The sequence below is a fragment of the Perca flavescens genome, chromosome 19 (assembly GCF_004354835.1).
Source record: "Perca flavescens isolate YP-PL-M2 chromosome 19, PFLA_1.0, whole genome shotgun sequence".
Taxonomy (NCBI): Eukaryota; Metazoa; Chordata; class Actinopteri; order Perciformes; family Percidae; genus Perca; species Perca flavescens.
Genome location: NC_041349.1, coordinates 10,156,523 through 10,168,916, shown reverse-complemented (window position 1 = coordinate 10,168,916; position 12,394 = coordinate 10,156,523).

Below are 12,394 nucleotides of genomic sequence, written 5' to 3'. Positions count from 1 at the left end.
CCCTGATGAAAAGTTTATAGCAGTTAAGCTAGGGGGGTTCAGTGGCATGCCCCCATAAGATTTTTTTTTTTTTAAAACCCTTAAATCATGACTTCTGGTGAGTTTTCGGAAAGAAATAGACAGATTGAGAGTGCCCTCATGTGAGGAGGGCCCAAAAATATGCTAGTATTCATAGCTTTGGCTGCAGGGAGGGGCCCAGAATTTGGAGCTACGCCCCTTCACATACCTTGAATGGTAAAATAAGCCATAACATATTTTTAGACAAGATTATTCATGTTTTTTTCTGCTGTTAATTTTCAACTTTTTCATCTAATCTAATAATGCCTCTAAACCAGATGGAGAAAACACAACATCTCTTTTTCTTAAGAGCCTAGTCCTCCATGAAATGCATATGTAAATATAATGTGAATGGAATATTTTAAGTGTTTTTGCCCGTATAATATATGTCTACTTTCTCACCTGGTTCTTCCAGGTCCCTCTCTTTGTCCACTCTCTCTCCATCCTTCTCTCTCTCTCTCCATCCTCCTCTCTCTCTCTCTCTCTCTCTCTCTCTCTCTCTCTCTCTATCTCCCTCCCTCTGTCATATCACTGACAATCACATACAAAACATGTTGTAATCAACTAGAAAATAATCTTCAAATAAAAGAGAAAATAAAACACAGTAGTCCTACCATATACATGTCTTATAGGCTACCTAGCCATTTTCTCACCTTGTTCATCTTGCTCTCTCTGCCCTTCTCCCTCTCTATTCTCCTCACTCATTTGTGCTGTCAACCAGAAGGCAAATGTAATCAACTAATCAACAGAGAATGTATGTGTAGGCTACCAAAGGTAATACATTCACCTATTTATAACATATGTGAATATGGGGTTGCTGTCCAGTGCAGTGGGATAATGTTAAAGGCTAATCTTATACTTTCTCACCTGAACCTGGCTGTTTTCTTTAAACAAAGAAACGTATACCCATCTATGGGGAAACTGTGAGTCAGGGTTTGTTGTTCCAGTGTTTCAGTTCTGATATGAATGAGTAAAACAAGCTATATATATATATATATATATATATATATATATATATATATATATATATATATATATATATATATATATATATATATATATATATATTATAGCTTGTTTTATGATTATCTTTTCAAGAGGTCCTGTGCTATAACTTGAAGACGTCTATCATGAGTTTTGTCTGCCAATGCAGATAGGAAAGCTACAATTCTCGTTAAGAACGTTTGCATGATGTGCAACGTTTATATAGGCTACTAATGCAATCATACACTAAAGCATTCCTACTTTTTTATTGTTGTAGTGCTATCATCAACAATTTGTCCACCACTCAGTTTTATCAATTGGTTAAGTGTTTTAAGGGGAGTTTTGCTTAGCCTACCGCAGGTTGTAGCCTCACGCCCTCATCTCTGTCCCTCTCCTCCTGAGTCACCGACACCACTGTGCGTACTTGCCACTGCTGCGGACACCATAGGCGCCGATACCGTGGGTGCTCCGGAGCTTGAGCACCGACGGAAAATACGGAGCACCCACTTGTGCCAGACTGCCAGTTCATTTTAACATTCATTTAAAATTAAACATTGCAGTTGTTGGTGCTAAGTGGAGCGTCTGTCATAGTGTGATTGGTTATGTCTGTGGCATTGATTCTTAATTTCCCACGAAGCTGATCGCGGTTGCGTGTCAGTTCAACTTTTCATCTCCAGTCCTATCTGTATTTGTGAGAAGTGGCGCTGTCCTGAGTTGAAAGATAGACTACTTCACGGCTTTATTATGGCGTGTGTGTTCGTGCCGGCCGCTGTCCATTTCCTAAGATTCTAAAATGCAAACATTTTTTGACTACTTTTTTTTTCTTTTTTTTCTTTCTTTCTACCACTAGCATCGGCCACGGGAGCTGATGAAGGTCCTGCTACTGCCAAAAACATTTCTTTTCGCTTTTTTCTTTTATTTGAGCTGCTTGGGTAACTTTGTTTCATTTTGGTGTTTAGACCATTAACATAAAGAAAGGTTTAGACTCGTCTTGGTCTTGCTCCGTCTCTGTGTACTTCCTAGTTCTCCTTCCACTTTGTGTTTATCTTTGACGCCGCGACGCACTGTTACGGACTAGTCCATTTCATTGAGAAAGTGGGGGGTGTTGACCTCTCTCAGCAAGCAGGGCGCCTGCAGCTGCTGGGGGCGCTGATCTGCCAATTCCTCACACAGTGAAATGATAGAAAACAGATATAAGCTTCGCGGCGCAGAGGATTATTTATATATATATTTTAAGTTAAGTGGCTTCCCGGTTCGCCCGTGCCAAAAAACACCACTAGTTTGAGCACTAAACGATTTCACCTTATCACAATAAGGACTTTATTTTCAGGGGTGCTGAGATGATTTTTAGGGGTGCTTCAGCACGCTTCGCCTATGGTCTAGACGTATTAGAAACATTGGGCCTCATTCACCAATATCTTACTAAGTTTTCTCTTAAATATGTTCTTAAGAAAGTTTCTAAGAAAAGTCTAAATCGGATTCATGACGTGTTCTTAAACAGCAGATTTGTTCGCACCTGTGTTCTTAGGATTGATGAATCCCACGTCTTCGTAACTGAAAGCGCGTGCCAGTTGTTCCTAGCATAAGAAAACGCCCCGCAAATACCCATATAAGGACCTGACACTTCCTGTGCACCTCCTGGGAGACTGCGTTAGAGATGGTTGTCGGAGCCGCGGTGGAGCAAGTACTGAATCTCAGTACTTAAATAAAAGTACAAATAATAACAGACATATTTACTTTAGTAAAAGTAGAAGGTGTCCACTACCACAAACAAGGCTTGGCTTTTAAAAGAAGTTCCTATCCTAACCAGCATAAAACGGAAATGTGTTGTTAGAATCGGAATATGGTTGCTTTTATTCATGGATGTCTTTTAAGACGGTTTTATTTTCTTTAACCATGCAAGTAAGCATATAAAGTGTGTGAAGCAGCGCAAATGGGGAGATGTGAACAGGTCCAGCGAAATAAATAAGATATGAACACGTCTTACGAAGCCTGGCGGAGGAGTAAATGACGCTGTGGAGAGAAATAGATGGCAACTATAATTTAAATAATGGGAATAATAAAAAACAAACATTTTCATTTTCATTTTTACCATAGGCTGTATTACCGAGGGTCAGCGGCGCTGCGCGCGGGCTCCTGAGCACCGGAGCCGCCTTGGATCGGCGGTGCCGCATATATACAGTATCTATGGAAACCAAACTTCACTGGTGAGACAAACGTGTGATGGTCAGGAAGACGTTTTGGCAGGGGGGGAAACTGATCAGAAAATGTAACTGAACGTTAGAAATGTAGTGGAGTAGAAAGCAGAGGTGGGACAAAGTCATTGTTATGCAAGTCACAAGTAAGTCTCAAGTCTTTGCCCTCGAGTCCCGAGTCAAGTCGAGTCAAAGATGAGGCAAGTCCCGAGTCGAGTCAAAAGTCTTACCATTTTAATTTTGAGTCATTTCAAGTCCTCTTACCACAGAAATAAAATTTATACAAATCATGTACAGTACAGGCCAAAAGTTTGGACACACCTTCTCATTCAATGAGTTTCTCCTTTTTTTTATTAATAAGGGAAAAACTTCCACTAATGAACCCTGACAAAGCACACCTGTGAAGGTAAAACCATTTCAGGTGACTACCTCATGAAGCTCATTGAGAGAACACCAAGGGTTTGCAGAGTTATCAAAAAAAGCAAAGGGTGGCTACTTTGAAGAATCTAAAATATAAGACATGTTTTCAGTTATTTCACACTTTTTTGTTAAAGGAGAATTCCGGCCAATTTTTACGTTAATCTTGATCGCTATAGCTACGCGAGTACTTTCGATAGAAAAAACCCCGACCCAAATCAGTGCAGGTAACACAGAGAAGCTGCAGCTACGTACTACAAGCGTCCCCTGAGCTAAAACGGCAGTGCTCGGGGCAAGTTTTAGAGTGCCTTTGTGCCTCTTAACAGACACAAAATGCAATTAATATGTCTGTGCCACATGAACAGGGCCCTTAAGTGTCAACAAGATGCGTTTTCAACTCAGACATTGTTTAAATTCACCTACCCTGGTCCCTGTCTCGATCCTGCCAGTAGCTAGCTTGCCCTAATAGCCGTTAGCTGCCGTTTGGTGAGTGTATTCAGACAGGCTTCTGTGATAATCATCCCAATAACAATCCACGGAGCGCTGGTGGTGTGGCTATGTCCTCCAGAGGACAGGTCATGTCATGTCTTGAAGTGTATTCCCCCCTAAAAAAAACAATAGTGCTGTAGTAGCTGTTAGCTGCTAGCTGCCCTCCGGTGAGTGTGTACAGCCAGATAGCTGTTAGCCGTTAGCTGCTAGCTGCCGTCCGGTGAGTGTATTCAGCCAGGCATCTGTGATAATCATCCCAAAAAAAATCCACGGAGCGCCCGGTGGTGTGGCTATGTCCCCCAGTTACTGAAGGCTACCTTTAGCTTGTGCTTGGAGCAGCAAGTTCATCTGCCTGTTTCCCCTCTGTCTGTCAGTCTCGTTCTTTCCAACTCTTGAGGCTAGTTCTTCGTCTGTATACTCTGGTTCGAATAAATAAGGATGACCATCAAACGCAAAAGGCTCTTCATTGTGTTGTATATCTGCTATATTCTTCATACTCCAAGCTTCTTCCCTTATAAACAACTCAGTTTTTCACTCTTCACACACACACACTACGCTCCAATCTGCAAATTACTGTTTACCTTTTTCTGCTACAACTGAATTCCCAGGAGACCGCGCGATGCAACAGCTAGGCTTCAGTAACGCTATTACTGTGCAAGCCACAGACATCGTTTATCCCGTTTCCATGTAGTTACATAGTCACTGATATGGTCATAACCACTACAGTGCTCAATTACCTATTTTGAGGGGGAAATAATCTAAACCTTTCGCTGCAAAGGCATGATCTGTCCTATGCAGGATATCCACCAACCCACCGGGCGCTCCGTGGATTTTTATTGGGATGATTATCACAGATGCCTGGCTGAATACACTCTCCGGACGGCAGCTAGCAGCTACACTCATGTACCTCATATAATCCGGGTTCAAAAATCCCTATTTTTGTAAGCATGAACCAGCAAGGGAGACGTGCGTTTACTGTCTCGTTGATACAGTAAATACGCAGCAGCTAGTAAGTTACGGTACATCCGATAAGGTGCTTAGCATTCGTTCAAAACTTACCTTTCTTTGTGCAACTTCAGGTGTCGAACAAAGTTGGACGTTGTGGCAGCTCCGTCTGTAATCTTCGACCCGCATGTTTTGCAAATTGCAACTCGTTTTTTGTCGACTACCTCGTAATTTTTATAGCCAAACGAAACTATCTTCGGTATCATTTTGCCAACTGGCGCGTTGTTGCGCTTCATTGGTTGTCTTGCAATGTGCCTGCTTAGATGCTGTCGAATCAAAACAACGTGGGACTACAGTGATTGGATGTTGTGCAGGCAGCGCGTGTGCTCTCTGCATGCATACAGGTGGTGCACATTTCACATTTTTTTCACAGATGCAGATAAACTGAGAGCGGCGCGGCCGTGTGAACATTTGTTTCCCCAGTTTTCATGGGAAGTAGCAAGTCTTCTCGAGTCAAAAGGCGCAAGTCCAAGTGAAGTCACGAGTCATTGATGTTAAAGTCCAAGTCGAGTTGCAAGTCTTTGTACATTTTGTCGAGTCGAGTCTGAAGTCATCAAATTCATGACTCGAGTCTGACTCGAGTCCAAGTCACATGACTCGAGTCCACACCTCTGGTAGAAAGTATAGATAATTGCTGCAAAATATAACAAAGTAAAAGTCAAAAGTAGGCTATGCACTATTGAGTCTACTTAAGAAAAGTACAGATACGTGAAAAATGTACTTAAGTACAGTAACAAAGTATTGTATGCATTTCGGCTCTATAAATAGCGATCAATCACCAAATAACGCAGGATTTAATCGGTTTAATTGCTGATGTAAATTGCAGTGTTAGTGTTTTTTTACATATGATTTTTGTTTCAACAAATGATCAGAAATACATTACAGTACAATACTATAATTGTAAACGACTGTAGAATTAAATAAAATGCAGTAACCAATTATTTGGAGCAAATTGTCATCACTCAAATGTGCGTAAGAGTGCTTTTCAGTGTTTGTAGATTTTGTTCTTAGCTAAGAACAAATTAAGAAAAGTTAAGAAAAAAATTAGTGAATGCCAGAATCTTCGTAAAAAGTGCGTAAGAGGGGTTTAAGAACACATTTCTTCGTAAGAACGGTTGGTGAATGAGGCCCACTGAAGTTTTTTAGGTCAGGTAGAATCTATCTCCGTTGATCCCGTTCATTTGTTTGCTGCTTCCATGGATAGTATTTAAACTTAGCATGTTTCCTTAATATCTGATGACATATTGCTGTCAGTAATGGATGTGATACAGTAAATATATTACATATTACACCTTTAAGCCTCATCGATGCTCTTCTCACTCAAAGTTCAATACTTCCGCATTACATGTGTAACACAGGTCAAGTTATGATTACTGAAAATTAATCCACATCTTCCAGCCAATCAGAATTCAGTTTCAAAAACAAAGGTATAAGGACCATATGAAGTACAATGACTTCTCTAACCCTGATGTTTCTTGATCCTCTGTGATCTGAAGCTGCAGACTCAACCAAACTACAGCTTTTTATTCTGTTGTGTAATTGAAACTGAAACTTTGTATTACCATTTTTAATCATGTCCGATTCAGCGGTTATATTTCTGTGTTATTCTTTACACAGAAGGTTATCCTTCTTACAGTAGGCCATGTATTAATGATTAACTCTGATGAAATATTTTGTACTAATAATCTGTTAAACTTGATCCAGTTGTGATCAGAACATGTTGCTGCTGCTGTGGGTGTATAAAGCCATTCACATGTTTCAGAAACATGGACTTAGTTTTATTTAAATGTATTTAACTTTAATGCTAGCTGGTAGTTGCTACGCTGGTTGATTCAGGGCTTTATTGAGAATGTAATAGAGATTTATATATCATCTTTATGTAGCTGTTAGCATAACAATGGCTTTTAGAAAGAGTCTGATTACAATATTTTGCAAACTATGTCTCTCTTTAGTGTTTTATATAGTAAAACAACTCATGGATCAAATTATTGAAAACACAATGATGAAAGAAAAATAAAGGTCTACGTTGTCGTTTTTCTTGACTTTGGTTTCAACCAAAAAGAGTTCATCAGAGTTGATTGTTCGGCAGTTTATCTAGAGGATGTTTTTGAGTGAACTGAGTTCATCTCTAATTGATGACTTTGTGTTTAAGAATTAAAATCTGAATTATGGAAGATCTCTTGAGACAGAAGGTGTTTGTTAGAAGTCTGAAGGCCACAAAGATCAGATGCTGACAGTATGTCGAGCAGTTCAGCTTTTAAGTTCAATAATCAATTTAAATCCTACAAACAAAAATTCAACATGATGAACCGGTTTCATTCAGTTTAACTACACTCTCATTAGGTACATTATTGTACCTTGAGGAAGAGGAGCAAATTTGTAACTTACCTGTTTGTACCTTCTAAGGGACAATACTGTACCTTTGAGGATCAATAATGTACCTTAAACAAAAGGTACAATAAAGTACCTCTGGAAAAGGTAGAATTTTGTCCCATTAAGGTACCGCCCCAGTGACAAAGCCATTTGTTACCTTTAGGTGGCAAAAAAGTTCCTTTTTATTCCTTAAGAAGTGAAATAAATAAAAGGCAAACAACAACTAACTGAATTTTAGACATTTATTTTAGTCCTTAAAATGGAAAACAGTTTAAATCAGATTCAATAATAATGAATCTCACAAGCAGACAATGTAACATCACAAAAAAAAAATGCCACAATGTTTTAGGATGTCATGTCCAATATAAAAACCATTTAAAAAAAATGGAATACATTTTTTTAAGAACCAACTGACAACTTCATACTGCCACTCCAAAAACAGAGGAACAGTCGGCGATATTAGAGAACAGCTGCATGGCAGGGAATAAATACAATGGCACCATTTATCTTTTCCTTCTTTCAATTTCATGAACATCACTACTACCAGTCCTTCCAGAAAAACAGTTTTTTTGTGATTGTTGCGGGCAAAAAATCCTTGATTATGCGGCACGTTTTCTTAAAATATGCGATGGAATATGCTATATGATATTTATGCAATTTTATGCAATGAAATTGCGGGAACTTGCAAAAACTGTGGTTTGATGAAAAAGAGAAGAAAAAGTGATTCCCCCAACACCCTGCTTTTTCTTAATTTCCACAAATAGTTTACAGATATTCAGTCATTGCAATAAGTAAACAAATAAGATACAAAAATATATGCAAATAATATAATATTAAAGTAAAAAAAAAAAGTAATAGTCTAAACAGAGGGAAATAAAAGATACAAAAGAGACACTTTCAAAAATTGTTAATAATATAGACATCAGGAGCACTTAAAGAAAGAAATTTGAATAGACATCAGATATTAAGATAGCTTTCTGATACCAATTTAAGAGACTCAAAGTACATGTCAAATTCAACCTCCAACACCTGCTTTTCCCATAGGCTTTTCGATGATGTTCACGTCGCGTAATTACGTCACTTCATAACGTTCCCATGGCAACAGGGGAAAATGGCTGCTCTTGTGTGACGCAAACGCAAATTTTTTTCAACTTTCTGTTAAGATATATGTGACTTTTTGCAACGAAAATGCGGGGATTATGAAATCATGCATGCAACGCATACTTTGCGCCGAAGTCGGCAATTTATGCGGCAAAAGTGCAGCGTATTTGAAAAAATGCGCCCCCCCCCGCATAAATATGAGGACTTTGGCTGATTATGCATTGAATTATGCAATCGCATAATCGCGTTTTTCTGGAGGGACTGTAATAAGAACAACACTATAGTGCAGAAAAACATAATAGTATTTTATCAAAGACCAAGCAAAACACTTTAGCACACCACACCAAAGTAAAATACATTATAAAAACAATAAATCATGAGTAACTTGAAGGATGAACTACATGACACTTGAGGTGTTCTGGATTAAAAAACAAGCTTTGAGCTCATCCACAACGCTCTACAACCCTTCCAACACAGCTTAACATAAATGCCGCATACTAACAAACAGTTTATCATCGACACAATATGTATCCAAAGCATGAAAATCCATCAAATATGTCTTCGGAAGGACTCATATTTAGAAAATGTTGATTGACAGTTGTTAAGGCCACACGTTATGGTAAAATGTGGCTCATGTGCATGAACAAGTCCGATGTGCTGGATTAACTTCACCAATGTGAAGGCTCTTCGAGAGCATTTAGGACAGCTGAATGTGTACGCATTGCTGTTGTTGATCAAGCTAAAATGTTGATTACCCTGGTCACACTAACAGGTAGAGGCTTGTCACCAACCTCAGACATTTTTAGAACATATCGCTGAATGAAAATCAGGGTGTTCTTCAGGCGAGATGGATATACCCCATTGTAGATGAAGTAAGCACAAAAAGCAGCAATAACACCTTCCTCCAAACCGAGCGCCATGCAGACTGACTGTCCATCCAGTTTGACCACTGCAGGGACCCTTCGAGTGAGCACAGTCCTCCAGTCAGCGACAGCGTCGAGTTGTACAGTAGGGTATGGCGATGGTGGCTGATCCTGCAAGAGATCATAAAGTAGTTATATTACAGAAATCTACCACACAAAAAAGAAAAAACATATACACACACGTATGTATGTATATACACACACACACACACACATATATATATATATATATATATATATATATATATATATATATATATATATATCAAAAGACAAAAAGATTTGGGGGGACCAGTGACATCAGCATTGTTATGTACATTGTTATGTACATTGTTATGTACATTTACATGCGCGATATAAAAATAATACATATAAATCTGAGATTGCTAATCACTTCCTAGACAAAGCTTAGATGCTTGTGAAAGTCACCTACTCTCACAGTAATCTTCCATGTCAGAGGCTCAGTCATGTGTTTTTTTCTGCACTCTTGCCTAAAGTCTACGTTGTTGTCCATTATCCCATCCTCTTTCAGTCACTCGGTTTTTGGATTTGTACTTGTCTGGAAACGGTAACTTTTAAATAAAAATCAACACATTAAAAAAAAAAAAAAAAGAATTCTCTAGAGAATCGCAATGCATCTAAGAATCAATTATTTTCCCCACCCCTAGACATCAGAGATCTTTCTTACTGTGCATGCATTTTTAGCCATATTTGGCTTTGCGGCCCCACCATGTCCACACCAAGGCCCAGCATCGATAGCTAGAAACTTTGTATCATGAAATAAGACATCCAAGGTAGGGTTGAACGATTTTTGAAAATAATCTAATTGCGATTTTTTCCCCAAATATTGCGATTGTGATTCGATATTCGATTATTTTTTTAAGCTCTTTGTCTTCTGTATTATTCAACAAAGACAAACAATAAAGCATTGTATAGTATGAACAACACAAAATTACACACTCGAAAGCTGTAAAAGATGAATGTAGCGGAGTAACTAAAGTAACTAGTAACTAAAGCTGTAACAGACGAATGTAGCGGAGTAACTAAAGTAACTAGTAACTAAAGCTGTAACAGATGAATGTAGTAGAGTAACTAAAGTAACTAGTAACTAAAGCTGGAACAGATGAATGTAGCGGAGTAACTAAAGTAACTAAAGCTGTAATAGATGAATGTAGCAGAGTAACTAAAGTAACTAGTAACTAAAGCTGTAACAGATGAATGTAGCGGAGTAACTAAAGTAACTAGCAACTAAAGCTGTAACAGATGAATGTAGGGGAGTAACTAAAGTAACTTGTAACTAAAGCTGTAACAGACGAATGTAGTGGAGTAACTAAAGTAACTAGTAACTAAAGCTGTAACAGATGAATGTAGCGGAGTAACTAAAGTAACCAGTAACTAAAGCTGTAACAGATGAATGTAGCGGAGTAACTAAAGTAACTAGTAACTAAAGCTGTAACAGATGAATGTAGCGGAGTAACTAAAGTAACTAAAGCTGTAACAGATGAATGTAGCAGAGTAACTAAAGTAACTAGTAACTAAAGCTGTAACAGATGAATGTAGTGGAGTAACTAAAGTAACTAAAGCTGTAACAGATGAATGTAGCAGAGTAACTAAAGTAACTAGTAACTAAAGCTGTAACAGATGAATGTAGCGGAGTAACTAAAGTAACTAGTAACTAAAGCTGTAACAGATGAATGTAGGGGAGTAACTAAAGTAACTTGTAACTAAAGCTGTAACAGATGAATGTAGTGGAGTAACTAAAGTAACTAGTAACTAAAGCTGTAACAGATGAATGTAGCGGAGTAACTAAAGTAACTAAAGCTGTAACAGATGAATGTAGCAGAGTAACTAAAGTAACTAGTAACTAAAGCTGTAACAGATGAATGTAGCGGAGTAACTAAAGTAACTAGCAACTAAAGCTGTAACAGATGAATGTAGCGGAGTAACTAAAGTAACTAGCAACTAAAGCTGTAACAGATGAATGTAGCGGAGTAACTAAAGTAACTAGTAACTAAAGCTGTAACAGATGAATGTAGCGGAGTAACTAAAGTAACTAGTAACTAAAGCTGTAACAGATGAATGTAGCGGAGTAACTAAAGTAACTAGCAACTAAAGCTGTAACAGACGACTGTAGCGGAGTAACTAAAGTAACTAGTAACTAAAGCTGTAACAGATGAATGTAGCGGAGTAACTAAAGTAACTAAAGCTGTAACAGATGAATGTAGCGGAGTAACTAAAGTAACTTGTAACTAAAGCTGTAACAGATGAATGTAGCGGAGTAACTAAAGTAACTAGTAACTAAAGCTGTAACAGATGAATGTAGCGGAGTAACTAAAGTAACTAAAGCTGTAACAGATGAATGTAGCGGAGTAACTAAAGTAACTAGTAACTAAAGCTGGAACAGATGAATGTAGCGGAGTAACTAAAGTAACTAGCAACTAAAGCTGTAACAGATGAATGTAGCGGAGTAACTAAAGTAACTAGCAACTAAAGCTGTAACAGACGACTGTAGCGGAGTAACTAAAGTAACTAGTAACTAAAGCTGTAAGAGATGAATGTAGCGGAGTAACTAAAGTAACTAAAGCTGTAACAGATGAATGTAGCAGAGTAACTAAAGTAACTTGTAACTAAAGCTGTAACAGATGAATGTAGCGGAGTAACTAAAGTAACTAGTAACTAAAGCTGTAACAGATGAATGTAGCGGAGTAACTAAAGTAACTAAAGCTGTAACAGATGAATGTAGCAGAGTAACTAAAGTAACTAGTAACTAAAGCTGTAACAGATGAATGTAGCGGAGTAACTAAAGTAACTAAAGCTGTAACAGATGAATGTAGCAGAGTAACTAAAGTA